We start from the raw sequence: 21,122 nt of genomic DNA, 5'->3' as shown, positions 1-21,122 counted from the left end.
AAACTTGCAGCAGGTGTGGCCCTTTTAATGTTATCGTAAGATCTATACCGTTCTTCTGGAGGGCTCTATGTTTGAACATGGGCTCGGGGGTGGTCTTGGCGGTCGGCTGGCGATGTAGGTGTCCGTCCATTATCGCAGGGCCTTCTACCTTAACACGGTTCCGCTCTCGGCTTCTGTTCTCGTTTCTCCCGTCTGTTTCACGGTGGAAAGGTATGACATGCATTTAGGCGTTCTTTTGTTGGTCTGTGGTATTTCATTTGCTCACTCGTTGATCGTATTACTTTGGTTAATTTAATGTCAGGATTTATTCGGAGCTATGTGACATACTGTCGGATTTGCTATAATGTTATGGTTTTCATGGAAGGTGTTGGATTTGCCTGAGACCTTACAGACATGCATTGTTAAGTGAGATGAAATGATGTGTGTATAAGAAAATATGAGAGGAAATTTATGACTATGTATGTTGTTGATAATGTTTGGGTAGTGGAATTATGGACAACTATATAATTTTTGGAAAATTAGAAATTTGTGATAAGGTCTTACGGGACCAAACTGCTAAGGTCATCGGTCTCTAGGCTTACACACTACTTAGTCTTACTTAAACTACCTTACGCTAAGGACAACACACACACACCTATGCCCGAGGGAGGACACGAACCTCCGACGGGGGTAGCAGCGCCGACCGTGACAAGACGCCCTAGACTGCGCGCCTACCCCGCGCTGCCTATAGCTTTTGGAACTGGATGTCACATGAATAAGGTAAAATTTTCTAAATACATTGTCTGCTGTTTAACAAAATCTTTCTTTGGCTAACCGTATGACTCCTAGCAGTTAGTTTACAGTAGCTAGGATCTTTTTATTTAGCTGGTTGTTGTTGCTACTTGCTGTAACTGCTATAGTTGGTGTTATGAAGATTTTCTGTGAGGTTTGTGACTTACGAAAACGGATGGGGGGGGTCCGCAACCAGGATTCGTGATTGAACGGAGTAGGGGGTAGTTTGATATTTTTTTAAATTTCACATTTTTTGGAATTGTCTTATTGTTAGGATTTCTTGCAATTCAGGGCCATTGTTTTGTGTCAATTACTGGAAGTCATGTTCTCAATATATAGCAATCCGATTTCGTTGTGTTTGTAAAATGGTTCAAATGGCTCTGAGCACTATGAGACTTAACTTCTGAGCTCATCAGTCCCCTAGAACTTAGAACTACTTAAACCTAACTAACCTAAGGACATCACACACACCCATGCCCGAGGCAGGATTCGAACTTGCGACCGTAGCGGTCGCGCGGTTCCATACAGACTGTAGCGCCTAGAACCGCTCGGCCACCCCGGCCGACTTGTGTTTGTATATTGTGGGTAATAAATGAATAGGGAAAATTCCTTAGGTCAGTGTTAAATAAAAAAAAATTTAAAAGAATTAAAAGGTTTCACCAATGAAAATCGCCGAGGACGCTTGCACTCCCATATAATGTTGTTTGTTTTGCTAGCTGATACACTCACTCTAGTTGGAAATAGTGACAATGGATACTTTAGTTATTCGCACATGTTAACGTGTTTCTCTGACTTGAGATCCGCTATTAATAATGTAGGCAACATCTACATTAGGCCGTGTTATTAATATCGTAACCTCAGTCCGGTGGCATTCACAAGACTTTTACGCTCATGAGGGACCGATACTTCCTATTATGCTTATCTCTGCACTTTATATTATATTTTACCGACCCGTAGGGTAATTTCAATGGGTTCACGTAGACAGTATTTGTCCAATATAAACCAAATGATTTGAACTTTACCATCCTAATATTCACCTAACTAACCTAAGGACATCACACACATCAATCCCGATGCAGGATTCGAACCTGCGACTGTAGCGGTCGCGCGGCTCCGGACTTCATATATATATGAAGTAAAAGACCCTGGTCTGGAAACGACCGGTTTGAAAGTTGGAAGCGAAGATCTTTCTCATACCTCTGACAGTGGACCTCTTCTACCGCAAACTATTCGTTTTCTATATTTTGGGAGGTGGTACTATGGACCGAAAAAAGAAAAAAAAATTGTCTAGAGAACTCGGGCTCCAAAATGCATCCCTTAAGAGCTATGAAAACTTGTTCTGTAGAAGAGACGTGATTCATAGAAGCTAAGATGAACAGAGGCTTACTAATGGTTCAAATAGCTCTGAGCACTATGGGGCTCAACATCTGAGGTAATCAGTCCCCTGGAACTTAGAACTACTTAAACCTAACTAACCTAAGGACATCACACACATCCATGCCCGATGCAGGATTCGAACCTGCGACCGTAGCGGTCGCGCGGCTCCAGACTGAAGCACCTAGAACCGTTCGGCAGAGGCTTACAGCTCTCAAGGTATGTGTTACAGAGCCCATTGTCTGTCCACATTACCTCTTCGCAAAATATGGAATTAAAAGGCCTGTCAGTAGAAGAGGTACACTGGCAGAGGTGTAAAGAGAATTTCATTTATGTCTTTCGCATCGGTCGTGTTCAGACCAGGTTCCATTACCTAAAAGTGGTACAATACCCTTCTCCATCACCCACCAAAGTCTGTAACATCATCACGGAATCAGCGTACATATTAGTAATCGGCTTGGAGATTCGTCATAATGTTCAATCACTAGTCGAGTCATTTTATAGCTTGTAGTGGCAGAATACATGTACTCCTCCAATCTTCAGCTACAATGTGTCAATAATTTGTACTACAGTTAAATCTGTAGCCAAAGAATTTACCTAGGCAGTTTCTACCGGAGGATACCAGAATTGTAGGTACAGCACCGGCTACCCATAGCTACACCCCGTCAACGGTTGGAAGAGACATAGGAAACTGAGGATGCTGAGGTCAAAAACGATGCCAAGCGGCTTAGTTGTTACGCATGATTGCTAGTGCTAATGACGTCGGCTGACGACACAGCTTTATGACAGAGATGCACCGAATTGGCGCTCTGCAATGCGGAATCGCTGCCCGGTAACCGATACGGTAGATGCGTCTGCAACGCAGGCTCTTATCACATTGCGCTATCGAGAGCCGAACAGAGCTGCAGGAAATCGTGGCAGGTTTCGTGTTTACCGTATGGACTGCTAAACATGGAAAATCTGGTATAAGTTCAATGTGGCAGCTAATGTCTTAAAATGTCTGATTCCGACAATACTTCCGCAGATTCCCTCGTATCATCGTTTCCCTTGAAATTTTGTTAACAACTGAGATGATGACAAAGGAAAACGTATAACATGGAGAAATGCTTGATACACACTGTGCTGTCTTACAGTACATTTATAGACTGCCGGTTTTGCATCTACCATCTTCACAGTGCTAAATGCTTCAAACGGCTCTGAGCACTATGGGACTTAACGTCTGTGGTCATCAGTCCCCTAGAACTTAGAACTACTTAAAACTAACTAACCTAAGGAAATCACACACATCCACGCAGTAAGCAGGATTCGAACCTGCGACCGTAGCGATCACGCGGTTCCAGACTGAAGCGCCTAGAACCGCACGGTCACACCGGCCGGCTTTCACAGTGCTAACACAAAAATGGAAACAAAGTGAAAACAATGAAACTCAAAGTACATTACATTTTCATGAGAATTATTAACCAAAAAAATGTAGTGTGCTTACCAAGAAAATCTGTACTAACAATTTCACTTGGCATCTATGCTGCTTAACCAGGAAAGTATACGCCGCTGCTGACTTGAGAACGTAATAAAATTGTTACTGAACGCCGTAATACAGGATTAACCAAGCAGAAAACAACGTTGAAAACGTGAAAGCCCTTATGAGCAGTAAGTACAGAGTACCATTGCTCAGACACAACGAGAGCCATTAGAGTTACACACAAGAGTGGATCAAAGATGCTGCTAGTCAAAGTCAGAAAACTAGGTGCAGAACATTTGTACACTATAGTACAGTCACTGAAAGATACACATGCACTCATACTACGAAAGAAGAAATACAATAGAAGAAGATACAGTTGTACATGGATTTTTTTATTCTGTACAATAAAATGTAAAATGATACCCACATAATACTATTATAGTGTCACACGATCTTATAGGATTGCATGATAAAAACAAACCGAACACAGAGAGACGTAGTTTTGAACAGTTATGAGATTCAATGCCACAACTACGGATTATTCAGACTAGCAGCAGTAAAACAGCTCGAACATAAAATCCATACCAGAGGTTTTAGGATGCAAATAGTGAAACCAAATGGGGAAATACGCACTGCATTACGTTATACAGTATTCACATACTATTAATGACCGTCACTGGTAGTGAATAAACGTACTGTAAGAAAGCAGAGTGCGTACCATGCATTTCTCCAAGTATATCGACGCAGTTGACAGATACCTGAAAAAATATTTTTGAAAACGTGAAAGCCACAAAAGCATCATTTTACGGGAGAAGTGGAAAACATTGTTATAAACGTGTGTCAGATAACTTAAGGTGCTTAAAAGTTTTTATTTTTTCTATATCTTACATAACAGCTCTGATACTAATGTTGTGGTTCGTTACAAGACCTACTGTTGTGCTGTTGTAGAACTAGTCAGGTAAAAAGTATACGGTTGCTGCAAGTGTTGTTGTCTGTATTAGTAAATGGGTAAAGCGATCACCTTAAGCCAGTTGTAGATTGTCTATGTAACGGCTTCCATGGCAGAAAAAGTTCTAATCTCAGTTTTTCGTATAACTCCAGACCGAATGCAAAAATGTAAAATACCGTCATCAGATAATCATTAAGAGCTATAACGTTACGTTAAAGGTGGAACTCAATAATACAAGTATGAAAGTCAGAATCTGTGGATATGTCATGAGGCACCGTAACTCGTGACGTGCTAATTACCCAGACAGTAGCTATCGAGTGTTTCAGAATGATATCACTTACCAGTTTACAAGAAGCTGTAAACATATTTTCAAACATTTCAGAAATTTTTTTTTGCTGGCAACCCCAACATAATAACAAAAGCATAAAAGTTCCTCATATACATTTCCGCTGTTCATGCAGTAAAACGTCAGTCACAATGTTTTAATTTATTACTTCCTAACTACCACATCTACTCGTCACACACTTTGCAGACAGCATACACCTTCGTCACTAAATTTATCTGCAAAATGTTATCATTGTACAACACTGAGTACTGAAGATATGGTGTATACATATTGACTTGCGTGGAAAAGCAGGTTTTCTTGAACCGGAGCGCAAATTCCGCAGACTAGGCTCGTGCAATGTTAGATAATGAGAGCACTTAGCAACATCCAACGAACTTTAAACATAATTTTACAACTTTTATGGCTGAATAGTGAGGATTTTCTGTCTAAAGCCATAAAGGTTCTACGTGCTTAATGTCAAACATTAAATACATTGCACATACGTCTGAAGCTGTTTTATACTTGGAAGTTGACGACGATGGGTTGGGTTTACTTGTTATAAATACGCGAAAAATATGCAAGAAATTTGTCATTCTTCTCCCTTATGAGCTCGTCGTACTTAAAAGATATTCTAATGCACAAATTTTTTAAAAAATTAAAGGGTCACTTTTTTGAAACCTCGTCAGTTTCACGCAGTTTAGTTGGGAGGTGCCTGCCACCTCTGTCTGTAATGGTGCCAAAGCATGGTACCCTTCGATGTCAGCCTCGGGCTCGGTTCCGATTTAAGCAGCAAAGTGTCAACAATTGCAACACATATGTCACCACAATTCTGTCCAACGCAACCATGAACAGAGACACAATGGGAAGATTTTATTACCTCGTATTATGCGTCACATGTCACCCATCATCTAGACGCTTCTACGACGGAGGTCAAAGCAGCGACCGCGCGGGATTAGCCGAGCGGTCTCGGATGCTGCAGTCATGGACTGTGCGGCTGGTCCTGCCGGGGATTCGAGTCCTCCCTCGGGCATGGGTGTGTGTGTTTGTCCTTAGTATAATTTAGGAGGGTAGTGTGTAAGCTTAGGAACTGATGACCTTAGCAGTTAAGTCCCATAAGATTTCACACACATTTGAACGATTTTTCAGAGCAGCGTTGAAATCACACGGTTTTCTTATGACATGTCGCTGCTGAAAATCGGCACGAAATGCTTCATGAAGTGTCATAAAGGGTGTGAATGAAACCACGCCTGCCGTTGGCTCGTCCGTTTTCACACATTTCACAGTCGAAACGTCAGTTCACAGAGCGATGTGCAACAGGACGACACACTTTGCAAATTTTACCCTACTGGTATACAGGGTGTTACAAAAAGGTACGGCCAAACTTTCAGAAACATTCCTCACACACAAAGAAAGATAATATGTTATGTGGACATGTGTCCGGAAACGCTTGCTTTCCATGTTAGAGCTCATTTTATTACTTCTCTTCAAATCACATTAATCATGGAATGGAAACACACAGCAACAGAATGTACCAGCCTGACTTCAAACACTTTGTTACAGGAAATGTTCAAAATGTCCTCCGTTAGCGAGGATACATGCATCCACCCTCCGTCGCATGGAATACCTGATGCGCTGTTGCAGCCCTGGAGAATGGCGTATTGTATCACAGCCGTCCACAATACGAGCACGAAGAGTCTCTACATTTGGTACCGGGACTGCGTAGACAAGAGCTTTCAAATGCCCCCATAAATGAAAGTCAAGAGGTTTGAGGTCAGGAGCGCGTGGAGGCCATGGAATTGGTCCGCCTCTACCATCGGTCACTGAATCTGTTGTTGAGAACCGTACGAACACTTCGACTGAAATGTGCAGGAGCTCCATTGTGCATGATCATATGTTGTGTCGTACTTGTAAAGACACATGTTCTAGCAGCAGAGGTAGAGTATCACGTATGAAATCATGATAACGTCCTCCATTGAGCGTAGGTGGAAGAACATGGGGTCCAATCAAGACATCACCAACAGTGCCTGCCCAAACGTTCACAGAAAATCTGTGTTGATGACGTGATTGCACAATTGCGTGCGGATTCTCGTCAGCCCACAAATGTTGATTATGAAAATTAACAATTTGATCACGTTGGAATGAAGCCTCATCCGTAAAGAGAACATTTGCACTGAAATGAGGATTGACACATTGTTGGATGAACCATTCGCAGAAGTGTACCCGTGGAGGCCACTCAGCTGCTGATAGTGCCTGCACACGCTGTACAATGGTTCGGAAACAACTGGTTCTCCCGTAGCTCGCTCCACACAGTGACGTGGTCAATGTTACCTTGTACAGCAGCAACCTCTCTAACGCTAACATGAGGGTTATCGTCAACTGCACGAAGAATTGCCTCGTCCATTGCAGGTGTCCTCGTCGTTCTAGGTCTTCTCCAGTCGCGAGTCATAGGCTGGAATGTTCCGTGCTCCCTAAGACGCCGATCAATTTCTTCGAACGTCTTCCTGTCGGGACACCTTCGTTCTGGAAATCTGTCTCGATACAAACGTACCGCGCCACGACTATTGCCCTGTGCTAATCCACACATCAAATGGGCATCTGCCAACTCCGCATTTGTAAACATTGCACTGACTGCAAAACCACGTTCGAGATGAACACTAACCTGTTGATGCTACGTATTAATGTGCTTGATGCTAGTACTGTAGAGCAAGGATTCGCATGTCAACACAAGCACCGAAGTCAACATTACCTTCATCCAATCGGGCGAACTGGCGGTGAATCGAGAAAGTACAGTACATACTGACGAAAGTAAAAAGAGCTGTAACATGGAAATTAAGCGTTCCCGGACACATGTCCACATAACATCTTCTCTTAATTTGTGTGTGAGGATTGTTTCCTGAAACTTTGGCCGTACCTTTTTGTAACACCCTGTATACTATGTGATAAAAAGTATCCGGACACCTGGCTAAAAATTACTTTCAAATTTTTTGCGCACTCCATCGGAAATGCTGGAGTTCAGTATGGCAGCTTTCACTCTCGCAGACATATGTTCAGTCACGGGCTGAAAGGTTTATTGGGAAATGGCAATCCATTTTTCACAGAGTGCTGCACTTAGGAGAGGTATCAATGAGGCCTGGCACGACGCCTACGTTCCAAAACATCCAAAAGGTGTTCTATTGGATTCAGATCAGAACTCTTTGCAGGCCAGTCCATTACAGGCGTGTTATTGTCGTGTAACCATTCCGCCACAGGCCATGCATATGAACAGGTGCTCGATCGTGTTGAAAGATGCAATCGCCATCCCCGAATTGCTCTTCAGTAGTGGGAAGGAAGGATGTTCTTAAAACATCAATGTAGGCTTGTGCTGTTATAGTACCACGCAAAACAACAACGGGTACAAGCCTCTCCATGAAAAACACGACCCCACCTTAACACCACGGCCTCCCAATTGTACTGTTTGTTCTACAGACGCTCGCAGATGACGTTCACCAGGCATTCGGCATACCGACACTCTGCCATCGGATCACCACATTGTGTACCGTGATTCGTCATCCCACACAAAGTTTTTCCACTGTTCAATGGTCCAGTGTCTACGCTCCTTACACCAAGCGAGACGTCGTTTGGCATTTGACGGCGTGATGTGTAGCTTATGAGCAGTCACTCGACCATTAAATCCAAGTTTTCTCACCTCCCGCGTAACTGTCGTAGTACTTGCAGGAGATCCGGATGCAGTTTGGAATTCTTGTGTGATACTCTGGATAGATGTCTACCTATTCCACATTACGAGCCTCTTCAACTTTCGGCGTTTTCTGTCAGTCAACAGACGAGGTGTGTCTGTACGCTTATGTGCTGTAAGTGTCCCTTCACGTTTCCACTTCACTATCACATCGGAGACTCACTCCCCACTTTCAATGTGCTAGATGTGACCCTCAGGTTTTGCTTGCGGGCAGCAACTATTGCAGCGGCACAGTAGCACTCAGCTGTTCTTTTTTGATGCACGGTCGAACCATTGTAAGGGCAAAGAAAGGTATATTTTCTGGTTCTTATTATTTCAACTAATGTCCAGCTGCAATTAGAGCGTGGGATTGGCGAATGCATCTGCAGACCAAGCAATTGATGTAGTCCTGAGGATGTTGTTACAGAAATTTTGTAATCCATCTGCTAATTCCTCAAAAGTTTCTAGCAGGGTTTCGAATCAACCTAAAAGTTTCGAATCAATAAATCCTATACAAGTTCGCTTGGGCTTAAGTCAGAACTTTTGGCACACCATTGCATCACGAGGATTCCGCTGCATTGAAATGATCTGGGATGACCTAAGAAATGTGAGGCCCACCGCTGTCGAGCGTGAGTGTGAAGCGTCGCCCTGACGCTGCAGCCTCTACTATTTACCCCAATACCCACGGGGATTAAATACTCGATGTGCCAGGACGTTATCCTGTGTACCCTGATGACTTCCCATATCATGACCGACCCAGCCTACAATTTTATCTGTGGGGAAATGATGTCCAGATGAATCCTCACCTCCACGTCGTGCTGGTAAACAGCAAACGTGCTGTCGTTGTGCCATGGCCCTCCCTCGAGAAGGACGACTCGTCTGCGAAGACGGGATTAGGTCACGTAGAATGGAGTTATTGAACTACGATGTCAAAAACGTCGCCGTCTTCATTATCCCAATACAGGCGTCCGTTTTCGACTGAAAAATGTGTTAAAAGGGTCGCACTAACGAATGGAGTGGTCTCATTCACGCCCCTTATGAAGCTCCAAGAGGCCTTTTAATGTTCATTCTAGTAAGCTGATGTGTGTTGCTTTTTTTATGTTTGCTACTTATGAGAAACCTGCTCTGGTTTAACGCTGGGTGTCGCTGTTCTGACCTCCGTCGGAGAGGCGTCAAGAGAAGGGGTGAGATGTGAGTATGGGGAGGCGTTTCTCGTGGTACGATACGTTTGAAGTTCCCTGTTCCTTCCGCAGTTTCATTTATTCACATTATATTTCCTTTGTGGCTTACTGCGATACATACCTATGGAATTCTTTACATGAGTCTGCTATTTGAGGTTCCCATTATTCGATATGAGCCATGGGAAAATCTTTATTTGGCTACTCAACCAATTAACTGCCTTTAGGGAGTCAGTTTACCTGTCGTTATCATTCGAGTCTATGTCTATGTGCTGTTCCAGGTTCTGGAGGATGCTTACTGGAGGAGACATATCTAGAGGGAAGAAGTCCTTTGTAACAGAAGGCCACACTATTTTGGAGATTTTGCAGTGAATGACGAATTCAGTGTGGTCATTTAATCACACCGGGATTAGTGTAACATTACTGTCTTTCCGACGTGCGTGAGGTAAATTTAGAATCTTGATGTTTTTACCAAATACGTCCGAACACCAGATGCGTCCAAACACGACTACTGCAGTGTCATTCTCTGCCGAGTGTCAAACACCGGTAGCCACCCGCCAGAGAATGAAGAGAAAGGAGCAGAATATCTGTCGATATCCACCTTGGTCGAATGGTGCGGCAGCCATCTGCTGGAAAGGTGCTGCTAACAGTGCTGAATACCGGGCTGTTGATTACTGTTTCACTGGGGAACGGTACTCCGTAACGCTGGAAAATTACGGCAAGCAGTTGAGGCGAAACGCCCAGGAAAATTGCGACGATGGTTGCTGCTGCATCATGATAACGCAAGTCCCCATATCGGAAATGTACTAACGCAGAAGTTGCGCCAACTCTTGTGGGAGACACTAGAGCGCCCTCACGATAGTCCTCAGCCCATGCGATTATCATGCCTTTGGTCCCTAGGAAAAGATCTACAAAGTAAATCGATTCCAGTTGGATAAGGACGTGCAGCAAACACGAACTTCTTCACGCAGCAGAATGCCGTATTTTACCAAACGCGTTTCTTCAACATGTTACGTCGGTGGGGTAGTTACCTCAGTACTCACTGTGATATTGCCTTGTTGGCATACCACTTCGGGCCTATATTGCCTTTGAAATGAAACTTTTTGATAGCCTCTTATTTCTTACTGTCCACAAGCTTCAAAAAGATCACGTCTATCGTAGGACATGGGCAGAGTTTGTCAATAACTGAGTGTGTGTGTGTGTGGACTCGTGAGTTTCACAAAGCCTGTTTGAGATAATGTATGGTTCTAATATCCATTCACGCTCATTACACCATTAGAAAACGTGTGTCCCACATAAACCGCTCAGAGGTATTTGCCACAACTTCAGAGGCATAGGTATCTACGAAAGGATTCTCCATACCTGTCTCTACTAGACTGTGCAATGCCATTTGTAACCTTTTCATACAACCGCCTTTCCCTCCTGATACCTAAGACGATTTATTTCCTTGGCTAAATGGGCAAAGACGTTAAAAAACGCCAATGCCGGTACTCGAACCCGTACCTCCTGTGGCACAAGCCACGCAGTCTGCTACTAGGCTGTGCAGTAATGTTTTCCCGAGAAGGCGATAAGACTGAATCAGTTTTTTAGACGCACTTACAGAACTGAGTTGCGTTAAATTATACAGGGTGAGTCAGTAACCATTTCCACCAAGATTAACTCCGAAAGTTTGTTGGACAAAAGTTGCATTGGACAACGGGGGCCATAATATGAGGTGGTTTTTTGTTGCTGGGTGGGGTTGCTTCAGATATTTGAAGGACAACTTTTTTTTTTTTTAATGAATTGCTGTAGTTTGGTACTTATTTTCTGATGGCGGCTGTTGAGACGAATCGAGTGATGTGTTACATTAAGGTCTCCGAAAGTCAACGAAGATCACAAAGGTGGCATGAACGTCCATTTGGAGAGGTGTTAGAAATGATGACCATTGGTGTTAATACAGCCGGCCGGGGTGGCCGAGCGGTTCTAGGCGCTACAGTCTGGAACAGTGCAACCGCTACGGTCGCAGGTTCGAATCCTGCCTCGGGCATGGATGTGTGTGATGTCCTTAGGTTAGTTAGGTTTAAGTCGTTCTAAGTTCTAGGGGACTGATGACCTTAGAAGTTCCATAGTGCTCAGAGCCATTTTTTTTATTAATACAGTGCTGCAATGTTCTTATCATGGATTTAGTGGTATTCCTTATCAAATCGGCCCTTATCGAAGCACATGCTCTGACAATGCTCTCTCGCATATCTTCAGATGTAGTTGGAACGTATCTATGAACAAGAAAAAATCCAGAGTCATCAAGTCTGGCGAACGAGCCGGGCACGACACATCTCCTCCGCGTCCAATACAATGATTTGGGAATTGTCTCTGTAACTCATTTCTAGCCATCAGCGAAAAATGTGCCGGACACCCATCGTCTTGATACAACATTCTGCTCCTTGCTTCTAAAGGTATTTCTTCCAATAATAGACCTAATGTTTCTTGCAGGAATGTGGTGTACTTCCTACCATTACAATTTTCTTCGATGTAATAGGGGCCTGTAATTCTGTCCTCCAGAAACCCACACCATACATTCACCGAACACGGTTTTTGGTGTGCAACTTGCCAAAGCCTACATGGGTTTTTAGTTGCCCGATAACGCATATTACGCAGATTAACATGTCCATGTTTCGTGAATATAGGCTCGTCAGTAAATAAAATCAAATGATTAAATGTGTCATCCCTCTGGATCTGAAGTTGATCACGTCGGCAGAATTTAATGTGACGGATACAATCCGTACTGGTTAATTCTTGGTGGAGACTGATATGGTAAGGATACTTATGGCGATGCACAACACGAACAACACTACTCTGGCTGATGCCAGATTCCCTTGTGATTTGACGCGAACTAACACAAGAGTCACGAAGCAAAGTGACAAGAGAATTTCCGTTTCCTCGTTAGTAACTTTCCTTTGCCGGAAATGTTCCCGATGCTTTAAAGACCCAGTTGTTCTCAGTTTATCACACACATATTTAAATGTACGACGTGTAGGGTGAGTGCGTTGAGGATATTTTTCAGCGTGTAAGTCTCTAGCTCTCACTGAATATCCATGGCATTCTCCGTAGATGAGAATCATATCGACTTGTTCTTCGAAGAAATACATAATTTACATTCGCTTGATTCGACGTTATTAGTCTTACCGTTCCTATTAGTGTTATATTTCGAAACCGTCGAATGGTATTCACATGTGAATGGTACGTTAGATGGATACGCCGAATTCGGCGAATATTTACTATTAGCACGATATACGAGAGAGAATTGTCAGAGCATGTGCTTCGATATGTGCCAAAGTGATAAGGTTCAAATGGCTCTGAGCACTATGGGACTCAACATCTGAGGTCATCAGTCCCCTAGAACTTAGAACTACTTAAACCTTACTAACCTAATGACATCACACACAGCCATGCCTGAGACAGGATTCGAACCTGTGACCGTAGCGATCACGCGGTTCCAAACTGAATCGCCTAGAACCGCACGGCCACACCGGCCGGCGAAGTGATAAGGAATACCACTCAGTCCATGATAAGAAGATTGCAATTCTGCATTGGTACTAATGGTTATCACTTCGAATACCTTCTGTAACTGGACGTTCGTGACTCCTTTTTGACCTTCGTTGAACTTGAAAGGCCTTACTGTTACACATCATTGGATTCGTCTCGATAGCCGTTATCAGAAAATAAGTAACAAACTGCAGCACCCCATTTAGAAAAACAAAGTTGATCTTCATATCTCAGACGAGACCTCACCTATCAACAAAAAACCAACGTCATATTACGGCCCCCGTTGTTCCATGCAACATTTGTCCCACAAACGTTTCAGCTACTATCATACTTTCGGAGTTATTCTAGGTGAGAATAGTTAGTGACTCGCCCTGTATATGTATGTGCGACGGACTGATGATTAACAGTCTTTAACACGTGAACGTAACCGTGGTCGTCGAATCTATAACCGCTCGATATCACAAAACAGATTCGGTTCGACTGACTTTGGAAGGGATAGCCTGCTCATGGACAATAAGATAAAATTCGACTTGTATACTGTCAGCATTTTCCCTTCCTTATTACTAGCATATGACGTTCCATTATCTTTAAAGCACATGTCTATTTTTCGCTCAGTGTTGTCCCTTTACCTTGGGAGCTTCAGTGTTAGAGCGCCATATCGCCCCCCCCCCCCCCCCGTTCCCTGTGGTACACTCAAAGAGGGTGGCCTGCCAAGAGGCACGGGGATATCACCCTCACCTTTGGGAACGAGCCCGGAGCCGGCCTTATTTTCCACTTGTTCGCTGGAGGAGAATGCAGTTAGCCAGGAAGCTTGCACACGAATTGAAAATTTGATGTGTTCATCGATGCACTGCTCTACACTGATTATTTTCGTTACTTTGACTAGAAATACAGTCATGTACTGCATCTGGGACAGAACACATTCCCGCAGAATTGTTCGGATCCTCGGGATATCAAATCATAATAAAATTGTAGCACCCGGTATGTAAGATATACGAGACAGGCCAAATACTCTCATACTTGAAGAAGAAACTTGTAATTCCAGTTCCAAAAAACATCGGTTTAATAAGTCAAGGCTGCAAAATAATGACACGATTTATTTACAGAAGAATGAAGGAACTAGTAGAAGGTGAGTTCGTGGAACATCAGTTTCAGTGTTGGGCAGATGTACGAACACGACAGTCCATAATGACGCCTCGACTTTTCATAGCGTCCACGCTGAGGAAAACCAATCCTGCGTTTATAGCGTTTGTAGATTTGGAAAAAGCTTTTGACAATGTGACTGGGCTACACTCTTTGAAATTTTTAAGTAAGCTGGAGTCAAATACAGTGACCTAAAACATATTTCCTACATGTGCTGAAACCAGACTGCAGATATAAGAGTCAATATTCATCGAAGGAAAGTCGTAGTTCAGAAGGGAGTGAGACAGGGTTGCAGCCAACCTGCGAAGTTATCCGGTCAATACATTGGGGAAGTAATAAAGCAAACCAATGAGGAAATTGGTAACGGAATAAAACTTCCGGGAAAAGCAATGAAAATTGTTACCATCACTAGTATCGATTTAAATGTTAGGAAGACTTTTCTGAAGATATTGGCCTAGAGTTTATCCTTGTACTGAGGTGAAAACTCGACGGTACATCGTTCAGTCAAGGAGAGAGTAGAAGCTTAGGAAATGTGCTAAATATTAGATAGGCAGATCGAATAACAAATGAATCGAATTAGGGAAAAAGCAATTTAAGGCACAGCTTTACTAAAAAAAGGTTTTAGTTCGTATGACACATCTTAGCTCATCAAGGAATTGTTATTTTTGTAATGGAAGGAAGGTAAGTTAGCAGGGGCGAGGTGTATGAAATTGTAGATGGAAACCACGCCTTGAGCACAGGAAACAGGTAGAAATGGGTATAGGTTTAGGATTTGGTAACAATGAATAGATGCAGAGTGGCACACAATTTCGACTTATATGAGGAGCTGCATAAAAGCAGTATTCTGACAGAATACGACAACAGCAATATAAGGCAGAACCAATTACAAAATTAAAAAAAAGTAATGAATGCAGGAAGAGGCCAGCTGCATATTCTGAACAGTCAAAACATAAAGACCAATGCCCACCGCGACACTGGATGCAGCCTGATGGTGTTTTGGGCAAGGGACGCTGAAACAAAAGTATGCAGAAGCAGCCTAGCGAAGATATGGTCTGTAAGAGGGAAATCCATTGAGATAAGAGACTCTGATAAAGGCTAGATTATTATTACGGTGAGCCTGTGAACGAGTATCTCGAAAACGGCGAAACTGGTCGAATGTTCACGTGCTGTTGTCATGAGCGTCTATGGAACCAGGTGCAAGGACAGCAAAGCTATCACAAGGCGTGAAGTCGTTGGACGCCTTCAACTCTTCGCTGAACGTCGGGCTCGGAGGCTTGACTGATCTGTAAAGTAGGATGGATAGCGATCTGTGCCATCTCTGCCGAAGAAGCGAAATGCTCTGCATGCCCAAGTGTTTTGGAGCACACTGTTCATCGCACATTATTGAACACGAGATAAATACCAGACCAATCCTACGTGTTACGTGTTGATCTATCGGCATCCTAGCTTAAGATTGCAGTGGGCTCAGGACCATCGGGAATCGACCATCGATCGATGGAAACGTATCGGCTCGTCGGGGGAATCACGTATTTACTACACTAGGTAGACGGTCGTCTCCGCCAACGCTGTCATCTAGATGAACGGTGGATCGCCACGGACGCGGGCAGGTGGGAACAGTATTATGCTATGGGAGACACTCTCTTGCGTTAGTATAGGAGCTACATTCCTTCATGCTCTTGATGTATTCTCCGAAGGCGATGTCATCTCTCAGCGGTATAACTGTCCGTGTCTCGGAGCCAGAACCATGATACAATCGTTCGAGGAACGTTATAGTGAACTCTCGTTCGCCAGATATGAATCCTGTGGAACCCATCTCCGTAAGTTTCTGGCACCATCATCGCGTACGCAACTTAGCAGCCCGTTATTTACGCGGATTACATAACCTGTGCTTGGGCATCTAATGCCAAAAACTTCACAAACCTACCAGAAAACTGTCGGATACCTGATACAAAGAATAAGCGGACTATATCGTTCCAAAGACAGACAGACAAGCTATTTGGCAGCTGGTCATAGTGTTTTGGATCATCACTGTATGTCGTTTGAACTCTATTAAGCTACGAATCTTTGCAATTATTTGCCAGTTTCTCATTTATCGGCGCATTTCACATTAGCAGAATTGTATCACTGATGCTGAACATACAGCATATTTGATGTTGTTGTTGTTGTTGTTGTGGTCTTCAGTCCTGAGACTGGTTTGATGCAGCTCTCCACGCTACTCTATCCTGTGCAAGCTTCTTCATCTACCAGTACTTACTGAAACCTACATCCTTCTGAATCTGCTTAGTGTATTCATCTCTTGGTCTCCCTATACGGTTTTTACCCGCCACACTGCCCTCCAATGCTAAATTTGTGATCCCTTGATGCCTCAGAACATGTCCTACCAACCGGTCCCTTCATCTTGTCAAGTGCCACAAACTCCTCTTCTCCCCAATTATATTCAATACCTCCTCATTAGTAATGTGATCCACCCATCTAATCTTCAGCATTCTTCTGTAGCACCACATTTCGAAAGCTTCGATTCGAAAACTTGATAAAAGCTGTAAAACGACGTAAAGTAATCGAACAGGAGAAACGCTCCCTAGTACTGGTGACATTTTTCCTGACGTCCGTCGGGGTCACACAGAGCGACCCATATGTTTTACAATAGAGAAATATGAGTAACTCATTTTACCGCTAGGGGTTGCGTAATTTCATTAGCAAAGAGCAACTCTGGTTACTGTTTTAGCACAATGAAATAATTTTAGTGCACCTGAGTGAATGCTCGATGTCCACATACATTCCAGTATTTGTTGTCAGATATACTTCACTGTCGAAGTTAACCAGTTTTAATGCATTCATCACGTAAGTTGTGTAAGAAAACACAAGGTAAGCCAACTTACAGCCTGGAGACAGCTACTGTTTTCCCAACATATACGACAGGGAGAAAGACTGAATGGTATATTTGGGGCTCTTTCTCGCTATGAACACGACAGTACATCCCATGATATGGAAGCAGACACTAAAACTGACAAAACTGTGCCACTGGTTAGGTTGATTTTAGTGGCACTGTTTGCCATAAAACGTAACAAATTAGGACATCGAATAAACTGATTTTCTCAATATCTATGAGCTATTTTGTATTAACGTGACAAACCCTAATTCTAGAGCTATATATTATTTTTGACACATGGATCTGTGTCGACATTTGTAAAAACGGCGATGGTACATTAGTCCTTACTAATGTAAAATTGTTACCTTCTGAAGAAGACAAATTTATATTTGTCGATACCTAGGTAAAGAATTTCTTTATCCATTGCAACTGGTCAGCTGTTCATAATTTTATTTTCTCAATACACTGTACTCCCATTGACTGCTGACTGACTATTGATTTAAGAAGATGTTACTACAGGTATCTTCAATAACTTCTACTTTATGCGTGGGAACGAGCGACGTGACATAACAGTTAACAGTGGCCTGGTTTTCGAAAAGACAGCAGATAAAATACTCGTATGTTTCCAGTTATGCAAATATAGGTTTCCTGTGATTTTCCTAGATACCTCAACGCGAATATATTCTGTTTCGGACTATGCATACAGCCACATACGTATCTCTAATTAAATTAATAAACAAAATAATCTGATACAATTTATCCTCGTTCTTATTTACATACGAAAAACCATAACTTGAATCCCAAGTCTTAACCCACTAAGGGTAAATTGACGACCATGGACAGGAACAGTTACGTCGTTAAAAATATTTCAGGCGAATTATTAATAGCCTTCTCAGAGCTTTGGTGTTGACAGCGGAAGATGTAATGTTACTTGAAATCTCATGTGATAATTTCATCACATGTTTATAATATATGCCAGTAGATGCATATTTTGTAGAGCGGTTGTAGAGTGGTTGAATGACTCATTCATGATACAGCCGTAGACAAAACCGAATCTGTGTTATGTGAACAGCGCTCCAGGTGCAGGAGTACTGGCCTGGGCGCAGTTCATATCCTTTCCCTTTTCTGTGTACCTCAGGGGTATGCTCACAAGAGTACCTTTTTCAGAACTGTTCCAATAATATTAATAAGGATAATAACAGGGAACACAGTACCAAATGGTTCATTGCAGAGCAGCAGCAGTGATCCTAAGAATACAAATACACACACTGGAGAGTTGCGGGACTGGAGGAGCAATTAGAGACGTGGGTGTTGGCGAATGGGATGACGTTGAATGGGAGGTTGTAAACTTGAGAGGGAAGGGTAACCTTGAAGGGTGACCTTGAGGAGTGACGTCGAAGATGAGGGTATGAATGACCTTCAATTGTTCTGAAACCCTCAACTTAAAGTGTTAATGTATTCATCAGACACAGGACCATTTGTGCTGCGTTTCACGAATGCGATGATTTGGTTTGTCGAGCACCTTTGTTACAGCCCACATCGTGTCTGTACATTGATCTCTCGCATCTCATTCCTCCTATCTTTTAGTATAACTACTATTTGCATATGTAGCAATAGCATTACACACATTCAGTCTTTGACACACACACACACACATACATACAGACACACACTCACACACACACACACACACACACACACACACACACACACACACATACAGTGGTGAGCCAAAACATTATATTTACCTATTTAATAGTGCTTTGGTCTACATTTGGAAAGCACATTAACATGGTTGCCATGAACTGTGGGCTAATTATTTTTGGTCGCAGGGCTAGTGCCAATAGCGTCCTAGATGTCTTCTCTTGGGTTAAGTTAAGGTGACTTTGGTGCTGAAGACATCAGTTATCAAGCTGCTCAAACTGCGTTAGCACCATTCTGGACTCATGATAGTTACCCCGCTGAATAATGTCATAGACGTATGAAAAGATGTCAACCATTAAAGGGACGCAGGTGGGTCGCAAATATATTCACGCAGTCCATAGCTGTCTTGGTGCCTTCGGTTACAACTGTTGGTCCCATGTAAGTGATAATGTATGTCCTCCATAAACCTGCGTCCTCGGAACAGTGCATGTTTCAATCCGCTTTTTGCGTAAATAATGGCGTATCGAGATGGGACCACTGTTTTGGTGTAACAGGAAACATGATTCAATTGTGAGGCAAAATGGGGCGCAGTCCTGTCTCGGTGATCCTAAATAAAAGTATTTTACGATGATGTTAAGTTAGGGATCTCCTGCTTCAGAGCACCATTTTCACCAATGTATGCTGTGCGAGCCAGCATACGAGATGGGCTCACTGGACAAGTAACGAGGGTTAAAAATGCTTAACGACACCACAGAGGATCATCTTGTGGACGCACTACAGTCTTAAATCTCGTTCCCACACTACAGACCTTCTAGAATCAACCAGTACCCATCTTTTAAAGAAATAGGTATCATGTGAACCGCGCATTAGTTCTGCAAAGTATGTATTGTATTTGTCTCTTTCTTCAAAAAAATCTTTATTTCGTCAGATTTTCGTCGTACGTTTTCCGTAATATTTCATATACGCTGATGATCCAAAACGTTAGAACACTACCCAAGCAATATTCACAACCATTTGTTGGCGTAGCGGGCACGTGACGCGGTATTGAAAATGTGTAACTGCAGCAGAGACGAATGGGGAATCATTTTAGCAACTATAAGTGCCCTAAGCAGGGAAATCTACTGAAATACGCTACTTCGACAATACACAGATTGTTATGAATTAGTGTCTGAGAACGAACCACGGTGAAGCCACTAGTATGTGACAATGTGTTGGACGTCCACTGCTCATCACATAACGTGGAGATCGGAGATTTATCCTCTCTGTAAAGTAGAAAAGCGGTCTATCTGTGATAGGTCACATGACAAAAAACAGTACTAGTGCCATTACAGATGTTTTCTGTAATGAAGCACAAGTCTCCTTCTACAATCTCTACTCCCGCCCCTCCTCTCCCATCCCACAAACATACATATACTTCCATACATTACCAAATTGACGTTCGATGCCTGAGGACGTGTGTCATCAACCATTTCCTTTAGTCAATTCATGCAATTAATTCCTTTTTTTCTTCAGTTCAGATAAATGTCACTACACCTCTACAGGAGGATGCAGAGTCGTGGCCTAGATATTTTAAGGAGATAATGGAGTTAGATGGTAATAAAATTAAGATTTATGGTCAGACTAATTTAGGGCAACATCAACAGCAGTAGAAAATGTAATAGCAGGAGTAGTATCCCTTATCAATAAAAATTAGGGCAGAAAGTGAGATACAGTAACAGTTCAGTAAAAAAGTTGTTCTCATCGGATTTGACAGAAAGCCAAAGGTTTCAACTATAATTGAGGTACTCATCCCAACTTCTCTAGCAGAAGATGAATAGTGAGAGAAAGTGTATGTAAGGCTATTCAGTATGTAAAGGAAGATGAAAATTTAATATTCTTGGGGGACGGCAACGCGATTGTAGAGGAATGAACAGAAGAAAGAGTTAAGGGAGAATATCGGCTCGGTATTAGGTATGAGAGAAGAGAAAGACTAATTGTGATATGCAACAAATTTCAGATGGTAATGGCGAATACACCGCTCAAGGATCAAAAGAGTAGGAGATATGGAAGACTCTAACTGGATTACATCATACTCAAACAGAGAGTCCGAAATCAGATGTTGGGCTGTATGGTGTTCACAGGTGCTAACACACATTCAGATCACAATTGAGTAATGGTGAAAGGTAGACTGAAGTTT

The sequence above is a fragment of the Schistocerca nitens genome, chromosome 8 (genome assembly GCF_023898315.1).
Source record: "Schistocerca nitens isolate TAMUIC-IGC-003100 chromosome 8, iqSchNite1.1, whole genome shotgun sequence".
Taxonomy (NCBI): domain Eukaryota; kingdom Metazoa; phylum Arthropoda; class Insecta; order Orthoptera; family Acrididae; genus Schistocerca; species Schistocerca nitens.
The sequence above is the reverse complement of the archived record's forward strand: the minus strand, read 5'-3'. Positions refer to the sequence as shown.